The sequence below is a fragment of the Peromyscus californicus genome, unplaced genomic scaffold (genome assembly GCF_007827085.1).
Source record: "Peromyscus californicus insignis strain IS unplaced genomic scaffold, ASM782708v3 Scaffold_22__1_contigs__length_63687245, whole genome shotgun sequence".
Taxonomy (NCBI): domain Eukaryota; kingdom Metazoa; phylum Chordata; class Mammalia; order Rodentia; family Cricetidae; genus Peromyscus; species Peromyscus californicus.
The window spans coordinates 31,903,155-31,913,489 of record NW_026294525.1 but is presented as its reverse complement, the minus strand read 5'-3'; the positions used below and the strand labels follow the sequence as shown (position 1 = coordinate 31,913,489).

The 10,335-nt window shown below is 39.7% G+C and overlaps 1 long non-coding RNA gene across 1 annotated transcript; it reads left to right on the top strand.

Annotated features, from left to right (window-relative positions):
• The first annotated feature begins 2,999 nt into the window (after window positions 1-2,999).
• Window positions 3,000-6,539, top strand: LOC128118180 (uncharacterized). Its single transcript, XR_008221041.1, has 3 exons — window positions 3,000-3,214; window positions 5,075-5,170; window positions 6,290-6,539. It is a non-coding gene; the product is annotated as an uncharacterized LOC128118180 (long non-coding RNA).
• The last annotated feature ends 3,796 nt before the right edge of the window (window positions 6,540-10,335 follow it).

Here is a 10,335-nt window from a genome sequence, read left to right as displayed (position 1 = left end):
AGTTATAACTGTATCACATCTATCCTGATTCTATTAGAAAATTACTCAGGACATCTCACAGAGCAGATTCTAAGTATTCAGACTTTAATAAAATAGAGGACTGGCTGTAACATCAAAGAACCCAAGAAGGTCTTGTGGTTTATCTGTTTAGCTGGAAGCCTGAAGAGTGTGTTACAAATGGGTTGGTGGCACCAAGAGGACAAACTTGCAGCGTTCACTTTCATCATACAAAGAATCTGCTGTTTCCTCCTGTGTCTACTGGTGAAGCACAGAGATTTCCACTTATTTTTCCCTTTAGTATTATTCTGTTTGTTTGTTGACGTTGCCCAGAGTTTGTGTTTTCACTATATTACACCTGTTTTCAAGCACTTGGTGAAGTCACTCTTTATCCATGGGAGAGGATGACAGAAAGCCGTGGAATCGTCCTCTGGATGTGAGAACAGAAATAGCTCTCAGGCAAAAAAAATTAGTGACCACCCACAGGTAACTTCTTCATGGGGTGACTTGGTGACATCAGAAGATAGGCCCTACTCCACCCATCTGGGATTAGCCTGATTTAGGCTGCTCTTTGGGTGCCTATAATTACAGGACAAGGATGAACTTGAATCTATGAAAGCAAACTTTGTCCAGGTCTCAAAGACTCACTTTGCTTTTCCGAATTACCTCACCTGGGAGAGCATATTAGTAGTCATGGAATGTCTCTGGAAAGATACATAGAAGACCTGGTGACATTGTTTCGTTTGGGGTGAGGGCATTGATACCATGCCAGGGTACCTTAAAGCCGTCTTTCACCCAGCATGCATATGCCTGTGAACTATGCAGAACTTGAAAGTGCATATGGTATGTGCATATTACATTCTTAAAACTAGCCACCTACTTACCTACCTGTGTGCCCAGCTAATTAATTAGTAAGATAAATCAATAAAGACAGAAGAGCCAAACAGCTGGACACACCCATCTTCCTGGTTGCCATACAGTTAACTTTATTTTCATCTTTTTCTTTTTTCTTTTTTCCTCAAATACCCCCTGTTCTTTCTTGGAATATGTCAGGCACATCTTTAACGTAAGTTCCCTCTGCAAAAACAATTTCTGATGCTTGGGTAAACCTTGCTCTATTATCTGCACATATATCTTACTTCATGTGCATTTTGAGTTTGAATTTACCCACCGCTTTCTTAACAGGACCTGCCACGGCCAAGCTATTTAAATTGCAAAGTTACATTTGAGAATTGCGTGTCTGTTTCATGTTTGTGAAATCTCTTCTTTTAAAGTTGTTGTGTGTGTATACAGAACATCTTTGTTGTCTGGGGCTAAGCTCTGCAAGAACAAGGGTGTGTTTGTCTTGTTCACTCCTTTTCCTTCACACCTAAGCACTGCCTGGAATAATTGCTGACAAAAACAAGAGAGGGAATTTTTGTTTTGCTTTTTAAGTTTGCTATGCTGGATTATTATTTTAAAAATTGAGACAAACACATCTAACGTATTAGCCTATTAATGGTTACTGCTTGTTCTTTTTTTTTTCAAAAACCTTCCTTCTTCAATACAGATTGTAAAATATTAAAAATATGTTTTCTACAGATGGCCAATGGGTATATGAAAAAATATCCAACATCACTTGTGACTGGAGAAATGTAAATAAAAACTAAAATGTGTTTGGTTAGAGTAACTGCTATTAAAAATAAGAAGTGGTATGGATGTGTAGGAAGGAAAACTCTTGTAAACTTTCTTTGGCAATATAAATCGTTTAAGGGCTATAGAAAGCAGTTTGGGTGTCCATAAGAAAACAAGACTTAAGCCGGGCGGTGGTGGCGCACGCCTTTAATCCCAGCACTCGGGAGGCAGAGCCAGGCGGATCTCTGTGAGTTCAAGGCCAGCCTGGACTACCAAGTGAGTTCCAGGAAAGGCGCAAAGCTACACAGAGAAACCCTGTCTCGAAAAACCAAAAAAAACAAAAAACAAAAAAAAAAAAAAAAAGAAAACAAGACTTAGAACTGCTATATGATCTTGCAATCTGACTCTTGTGCACATATCTATCGTGGTTGAATGTGAAATGTGCTCTCGTTAGTTCCTGTGTTTGAACGCTTGGCCCCCAGGTAGTGGCATTGTTTAAGAAGGTTGTGGAATCTCAGGAGATGGAGCCTCACTAGAGGAGCTGAGTCATGGGGAGTACTTTAGAGAGCACCCTCACTTTCTTTTCACTCATTTTCCTGAGTGCAGATACATTGTGACTGGCCAGCTTCATGCCTGACATCATGTCTTCCCTGCCTGTTGCCACATCTTGTCCTCCATGATGAACTACATAGGTTCTGGAACTGTGTTGTGTAACAGTTTCCTCCCGGAGTGAAACATTTCAGCCTGTAAAGAAGCTCCTTAAGCATGAAGCTAAGCCACTCAAATCTGCTTCAGGAAGTCCCTGAAGCTGATCAGACTCACTAAGCCCCTCCCTGCCAGAGTAAGCAGTAAAAGCTGAGAGTTCCTCCAAGACTAGTGGAACAGAGCTGCAAAGAAGACCCTCAGAGGAAAAAGCTACAAAGAAGGCTTGGAGACCAGACTTGGAGGAAGTAGCAACTATCTGAACTTCCTGGGACAGGTGTAGACCAACTGGGGCACCTGGAAAGGACACTCTCCAACCTGTTTAGTTGCCTACGGCTGTGTAGTGTGTTCCAGGTTTCCTAGTTTTTGTGAGCTGTCAATCATGATGGAATGGTCTTTGGTGATGCAGTTGTATTTGATTCATTTCTGCTCCTGTAAGTAATCCCTCATCAATATTCCTGTAAATAACTTCCAATAAGCCTCATTAGTTCACCAAATTGGGCTTTGTTATTATCTGTGCTTTGGTCTGTCGTGGGTTCCCTATTTGGGGTTAGTAGACATGTCTGTTGCATCTCTCCAGGAAAAGATTAATCACATAGCAAACTGCAAACCCAAACAAGCCCCCTTTCCTTTAATCTGCTTTGTCAGGGTGTTTTGTTTTGTTTTTTTTATCATAGCAACAGAAAAGTAATGAAGACAACATCCAAAGGAAAACAGGATTCTCTCACAGAGTCATCTGTAGCTCCTTTCAGTAAAGCATTATTTTCAATAGTGACCAATGGATAAAGAAAACGTGGCACACAATGATATAGCTTGATAAAGGAGAACACCCTGGCATTGACCACAACAGAAATGAATGTACAGGACTTTGTGTTAAGTGACATAAGTCAGGCACAAAAAGGTGAGTATTACGTTCCTTAAGTTGTGTAGAAAGTCCTCCCCCACAAAGTCAAACTCACAGTAGCAGAAAGTAGAATGGGAGTTGACAGGAGCTAGGAGGCTAAAGGAGGGGTTGGTCAAGGTGGAAAATACATTTGCAATAGTCACTATTTAAGCATAGACTTAACAATCCTGATTTGTGTGTGTAAAAATCTGTTACAAGAATAGCTCTTGTGTTAAATGTCCCTTACATAGTAATCCTGATCATCATCATAGGTGGATGAAGTCTCTGCATGTGAAAGGCTTATGCCGTATGTTGTGGCAATGGTTTCATAGATGCATAAGTATTGCTAACTTACGTTGTTTACATTAAATATGTGAGGCTGCCTTTGTTCTTGTTTTGACAGTAGGTCTCCTGCAGCTTGGGCTAGCCTCTAACTCATTATGTAGCCAAGAACGAACTTCTGTCTTCCTGCCTCCACTTATTATATGCTGGTATAAAAGACATGTGCCACCATGCCTTGCATAGCTGTTTTAATGTAAATTATTCCTCAATAAAATGGTTGTTTAAAAAATGAGTGGTTTTCATTGTTAAAAAGTAAAGTGTACATTTTCTTAAACTAACTGACAATTTATTTACTTGGCCAAATATTATAAGCTATTAAAGGCACCTTAAAATGTAACTTACTAAGATGTCAGTTTTCTTCTCAAAGATGTTTAACATCTAAAGATATAGTAACATAAATATTCCCCTTGGAAGATTTACTATAATTATTGAAAATTATCTGTTTATAAATTTTCAACACTGATTGTCTATAATGAGTTACATTATCTAGACAAGGGCAGTAGTACTTCAAATAGAAGTAGTTGCAAACAAGAAATCAGGCATGGGAACAGTCTCTTGGAGAATTATGGGTCATAGAAAGCCATTTTTTTTTTTTTGTTTTTTTGAGACAGGGTTTCTCTGTGTAGCTTTGCGCCTTTCCTGGAACTCATTCTGTAGTTCAGGCTGGCCTCGAACTCACAGAGATCCGCCTGCCTCTGCCTCCCAAGTGCTGGGATTAAAGGCATGCGCCACCACCACCTGGCCACCGTAGAAAGCGATTTTGACCTTCAAGGAGCTCGTGGAATTGTTGGTATCCCAGGAAAGCACCTTGTTGTGTTCATGACCTCAGCAACATTGGAGGACAGGCCATGGCATCTGCTGGAGATTGCCCCAGGCTGCTGTGAACCCTGTGTCTGCTTCAGGGGCAGTTTTCAGGTGGCCCACCTTCTCTGCAGTACAGCAAGAGGAGCCTATATGGCTTTAGAGTACTCTGAAATATAAATGAAAAAGGACTTCAATTATCATGCCATAGAAGTTATATGCGAAATTCCCTAAGCCTCAAATCTACAAGACACAAGAGGAAGAGAACATTAAATGATGTATCACAGTGCCAGTGTGATATTTTTTAAAACCCATCACAATTTTTGAAGTTTTCACATAAAGGGTTAAGTTAGTTTATTTGATTGATGCCTTCTACTGAGTTCTACTCGTGTGCTCATTCTTGAGGTAAATCCTAGTGAGGAGCTCATGTTGTTGAGCATGATTCAATGATCTAGATAGTCTGTGATGACTATCAAAACTAAAGATATCATTACAGACACCTTTAACATTTTGAAGCCCAATGCACATATTGTATCTATATAATTGTTCAAAAGTTAGCCATAGTTGTTCTTTTAAATTAATACTCATGCATTATTTGCTTATAAATCTCTATCTTTTCTTCATCTATAAATGGAATATGTAATGGAATTAGTCTCATAAGGCAATTGGGAAAACAAAGTATACTCGTCCCTCTCATTTCTCTTCTTTCTCTTTTCTTCCCTCTCCCTCCCTTAGAACAATGCCTAAGCCATTATAAATACATAACAAGAGCTACTATCGTTAATGATGTCAGCATCAGCGTGATGCCATTAGTCTTTTCTGGAACAATGGGTATGTTTGTGTGACTGACTGATATGCTGAATTTCTTTTTCTCTACCCCTGTACTTTGACACCTCTGTATAAATAATGTGTTTCTTTCCTGATGGGATTTGTACTGGGCCTTGCAATTTGGTTTGGACAATAATACACCAGAAGGAATGAATCCTCAAAACCTTAAGCTGTGTCCAGTTTCACTTGTACCTGTGTCCCCCTGCTACTGCTGTGGGGAGGGCCCTTTCAAGTTGTCCCAGGCCTCTTTTCCTAAGCCATCAGATGAATGTGCCTAAGCTAGAGCTGCTGTGATTAACTTGCAGATTTGCAATGAGAAGGAAGCCCTCCCTATTGAGTTCAAATTCATTGTTCCAACACAAGGGAAAATTAAGTGGTTGCTGTTTGAGATCCTAAGTTTCACTGCAGCGACTACTTGTGCTGTAGCAATGATGAATACGCCCTGTATCTGTTGGATCTGTTGTAATGCTTCCCTTTCTCATTGCTGTGACAAGATATCTGAGGAGGGCAGTGTAAGGAAAGAGAATTTGTTTGCGCTCAGGGTGTAAGAAGGGATACAGGACCAGGGAGAAGGCATAGAAATGAGATGGTGGGACAGCTGGTCACATGGTATCCATTCAGGATGTGGAGAAAGACGACTGTTGATGCTCAGCTTATCTTCTTCTTTTTATTTACTCCAGCACCCCAGCCCATGGGGGTGGTTGTGCCCACATTCAGGGTGGCTCTTCTCTCCCCAGTTAAAGCCCCCAGAGGTGTACTCGGTTGTGTGATGTGGGTAATATTTTTGTACACTGTGAAGATGTGTCTCTGCCTAAGGCACCTTCTGATTGGTTTAATAAAGAGCTGAATGGCCAATAGCTAGGCAGGAGAGAATAGGCAGGACTGCCAGGGAGAGAGAGAGGCAGGACTGCCAGGGAGAGAGAAGAATCTGAGGCACTTGGAATTAAGCCAGCAAGACCTGGAGGAGTTGGATGTACAGTCTGGAGGAGAGGTAACAAGCCATGTGGCAGAACATAGGTTGATATAAATGGGTTAATTTAAGTTATAAGAGCTAGTTGTGAACAAGCCTAAGCTAAGGCCAAGCATTCCCAGTTAATAAGACATCTTTGTGTCATTATCTAGGGGTTGGTGGTCCAAAGGAAGTCTGACAAGAAAGACTGACTACGGCTGTGTCTCCTAAACTATTCTAAATCTGTTCAAGCTGGCAGTGAAGATTAACCATCACACTCTGTAGACCTCACAGTGACATGCCAAGGGATGGAAGCTTCCTTCTCTTCAGTTGACCATGCTCCATAAATTTTACCGAAATACTGGCTATGGTTCCCGGTGAACATGACCTAGAGAAGTGCTTTCCAGAACTTGCGTGGGTGTGGAGGAAGGTAAGGAATGCTGCCAGTTTCTGCCTCCTGCGTCTTTGCTGCCTTCAACAGTCAGCCAGCTGGTGCAGCTGCACCCTTTGAACAACCGATATTATATCCTGGGTATTAGCCTAAATGGTACCACACATGCAAGCAGCCTCAGCTGTTATTTGTTGTGCTTCTGATATTCTTGGCTCCATTGCATTGCCTGAGGGTGGCATGGATTTCCGCACACCAAACGTGGTTTTCCAAGATTTGGAGATAGAAGGTTGATCAATGCAGCTATTAATGATGATGGTTGTGTATTTGGAAAGTATGCCTGGATCACTTTTTAATGTCCTGAAATTTTCTTGGAGGAAGAATTGTGCAAGTAAATTAACCATACTAAATTGTACGATATACCATTATATAGTGTGTTCTTCCAGGGAAAAGTTTAAACCTTGCCCATATTACTACACAGTTTTACATTATTTATATGCATGCATATCTACTTATTTTCTCTCCTGTGCATAATAGTATTCATATCAGCATAGTGGAGATAAGTCTCATGAATTAATAATTCATTAAATCAGACTTGCAGTTAGTGTTGTGGTGTGAATGAGAAATGTCTTCCATAGACTCATGTATTTGGGCAGTGGGTCCCCAGTTAGTATCACTGTTTGGGGAGGTTTTCAAACCTTTGAGAGGTAGAGCCTTGCTTGAAGAAGTGGGTCAATGGAGTCAGGCTTTAAGGGTTTATAGCCTCACCCTACTTCCTGTTCTCATCCTCTGTTTTCTGTGTATGCATACATGTGACCTCTCTGCTTCCTGCTCCTGTTGCCATGGTTTCCCCAGTGTTACAAACTCTCTCCCTCCAGAACCACAAGGCAAAACAAACTCCTCTCTCCTCTCAGTTGCTTTTGATCACACTATTTTTTATCACAGAACAAGAAGGTACCTAAAACATAAGCTCCCACACTAAGCGAGGGGTGATTTGTTCTGCATGCATTTTTTTTTTTCCTGGAACAATTAAACACTGCCACCCTTTAGCACACGCTACTGGTGCTTTTGATCCATCTTAGGGATGTCTGAACTTGGTTTGAAACCTTCAGGTTAAAAAAAATAGGAAAATGTGAAAACAATTTATACTCTCTGGAAAATGCATCCTGTTTCTAGCCCACTTAAAATAATGGGGAAAATGTTTATTTATTGACTACTCTTGACAAAAGTATGGGTATGGCAAAGAAGTAAAGGAAGGAAAAAAATCATACGTATGGCCCTGCCACATGGTTTGTAATTTAATAGGATGAAAGCATAGCTAACTTTCAGAGTGCTTTCAGTGGAAATATAAACAAATAATATATATATAAAGTTTTGTTTTTGACACTGGTTGCAGATCACACACTTGAGGAGCTTTTCAAAGTCATCAATGCAAGACTCCATCCCAAGCCTTCTAATTTACTCAGTCTAGGGTGAGAGAAATAAGCATTTTAGTACCGGAAGCTCCTAAGTGAGTCTAACGCGTGGAGTTACACTCAGGAATATATGATACCTTGAAATTGTCTCAATTTCAAGGAGGATGCTAAATGCATACTACAACTCATCTCATATTTTTTAAGATGATGCTCCTGGAGAAGTAGAGATTTGAAATAAGGTTCTGAAGGAAAGAGGCGTAGATTGACATAGGAGAGTGTATTCATTTTTAAATTCATTATATGATTGGGGTTTTCTGAAGTATTGTCATCCATCTCAGTAAAACTTAAATTAATTAATTTCTGATATGCTCATCTCCGCAGAATTTGCTATGGATATTTTTTTACTTGATATCAACCTGGACTATTTCTCTCTTTTTCCTTCTTTCTCTGTAAAATTGTGACTTGACTTGTTCACATACTGACGCAGCTGACAATGATTTGAAAACTAATTGTATCCATCAACAACATCAGGTGATGGATTAAAATTAGCCACGATGGAAATGTTGACACCAAAGAAACTGGCAAATGCCAAAGCTTGGATCCCCCTTATGGTACAGGTAATTATTAAACACTTATTCACTATCACACAATTGGTTTCAGGGGAAGAAAATTATGATACATACATTAGCCTTTTTAGTAGTTTATGTTAGATATTTTAAAAGTATGTCTCTTCTTTCAAGTACCTATTATTCTGAGGGAAGTTAAACTTACTTTTTCCAAGAATATGGGCTGGTGCTTGCTGCAAAATCTTGAAGAACACAGTTTGCATCCCTAGAACTCATGAAAAGCCATGCAGGCCCTGTAACTGTAGGTAATCCTAGTTAGAGCTGGCCGACTACCTAGAGTACAGAAAAGGTGAACTCTGGATTCAGTGGGAGACTGTACCTCAGTGAATTAATTGGAGAGAGATCGAGGAAGACACTCAAAAGCAACCTCAGCCCTCTACTTGCATGTGTACGTGTATGCTTTCACATATACTAGGGCTTGCAAGGACACATGTACATATATGTGTGTGTATGTGTGTGTACATGCATATAATGTGAAAAATTAAGGCTATGTCATCTATGTCTTTATTTATTTATTTATTTTTAACATCTCCTTCCTCATTTTGTCCTCAACCACTCAACACAGACGCTCTCACGCATTCTGGGCTCATACCAGGCGTACTTGTGTTGGCTCGAGAATCGTTTTGTGTTTTCTCATGCCTGCCTTCATACCACCTCATACCACAGCTTTCAGCTAATTTCAGCAGTGCTTCTCTGTTTGATGAGAAAAGATAACTAACAAAATAAATTAGGAGTCTTGTGTCTGACCTCAGTTTTTGTGACTCAAGGGAACCCAAATGAAGAAACTAACAAAATTTTGCCAAGAGAAACATTTTCGACCATTTCAATTACTGTTTTAATTGGCTGAGTCTGGCTGCCAGATTATCCTCTAATCTCCACAAGAATGTTATTTGGAAAAAAAGCCGAAATATGCCCTGCATGGAAGCCACCTCCATCCTTTCAGCACATTCTCGTCCGAACAGCTTTCTCTCAGTGTACTGGGATCATATTAGAGTCAAACGGGCAGTTCCTGGAAGACCCTAACTTGTGGATTATCAAAGCCTAATTATCAGGGTACTATGGAAAAGTCTAAAAACTCAAATGTCTAAAACAGGAATCTGACATTAAAAAAGTATTGATGTTGACATCCTTACATAACATATATCTCATGTGTGCTTGGGTATGTGTGCTTGATTATGTATATGAACATGACTGTGTGTATACATGAGTGCATTTGTGTGTGTGTGTGTGTGTGTGTGTGTGTGTGTGTGTGTGTGTGTGTGTACTAATACAATAATTGAGTATAAAGAATGACTGAAATTATTTGATGGATGCCTAAATTCTACAGGGAATATGGGTTGTGTTTTATTGTGATTACAGTGAGAAATGGCGCCATGTGCTTAACAGACTGTGGGTTCAGAGAAAGGAAAAGACTTTTCTGTTTATTTTAATTAAACATATCTTGAAACATTGATATAAAATGGAATGTTTTTCAGATTTCTAGCTTTTTGGTGTGTTCTTATCTACTTGAGACAAAGAGCTACTGTATAAATCATTAAAAAAATAAACATTAGCAGTCCAATTCTGCCAGAGGACTCCAGAAAATGCAGTAAGAAACATGCAATTATGGTAACTAATTGATTATTATTACTATAGATTGACCTCTTCCTTAAATTTGGATTGGCTGGTATAATATAGGACATTATAAAATTTAGCCAATCATCAAAGTACCCTAGCATCTGTTTCAAATGTTGGGATGAGGCCATCATGAAGAAACATGTGTTTAAAAATTCACAAGAATGTTCCAAGGA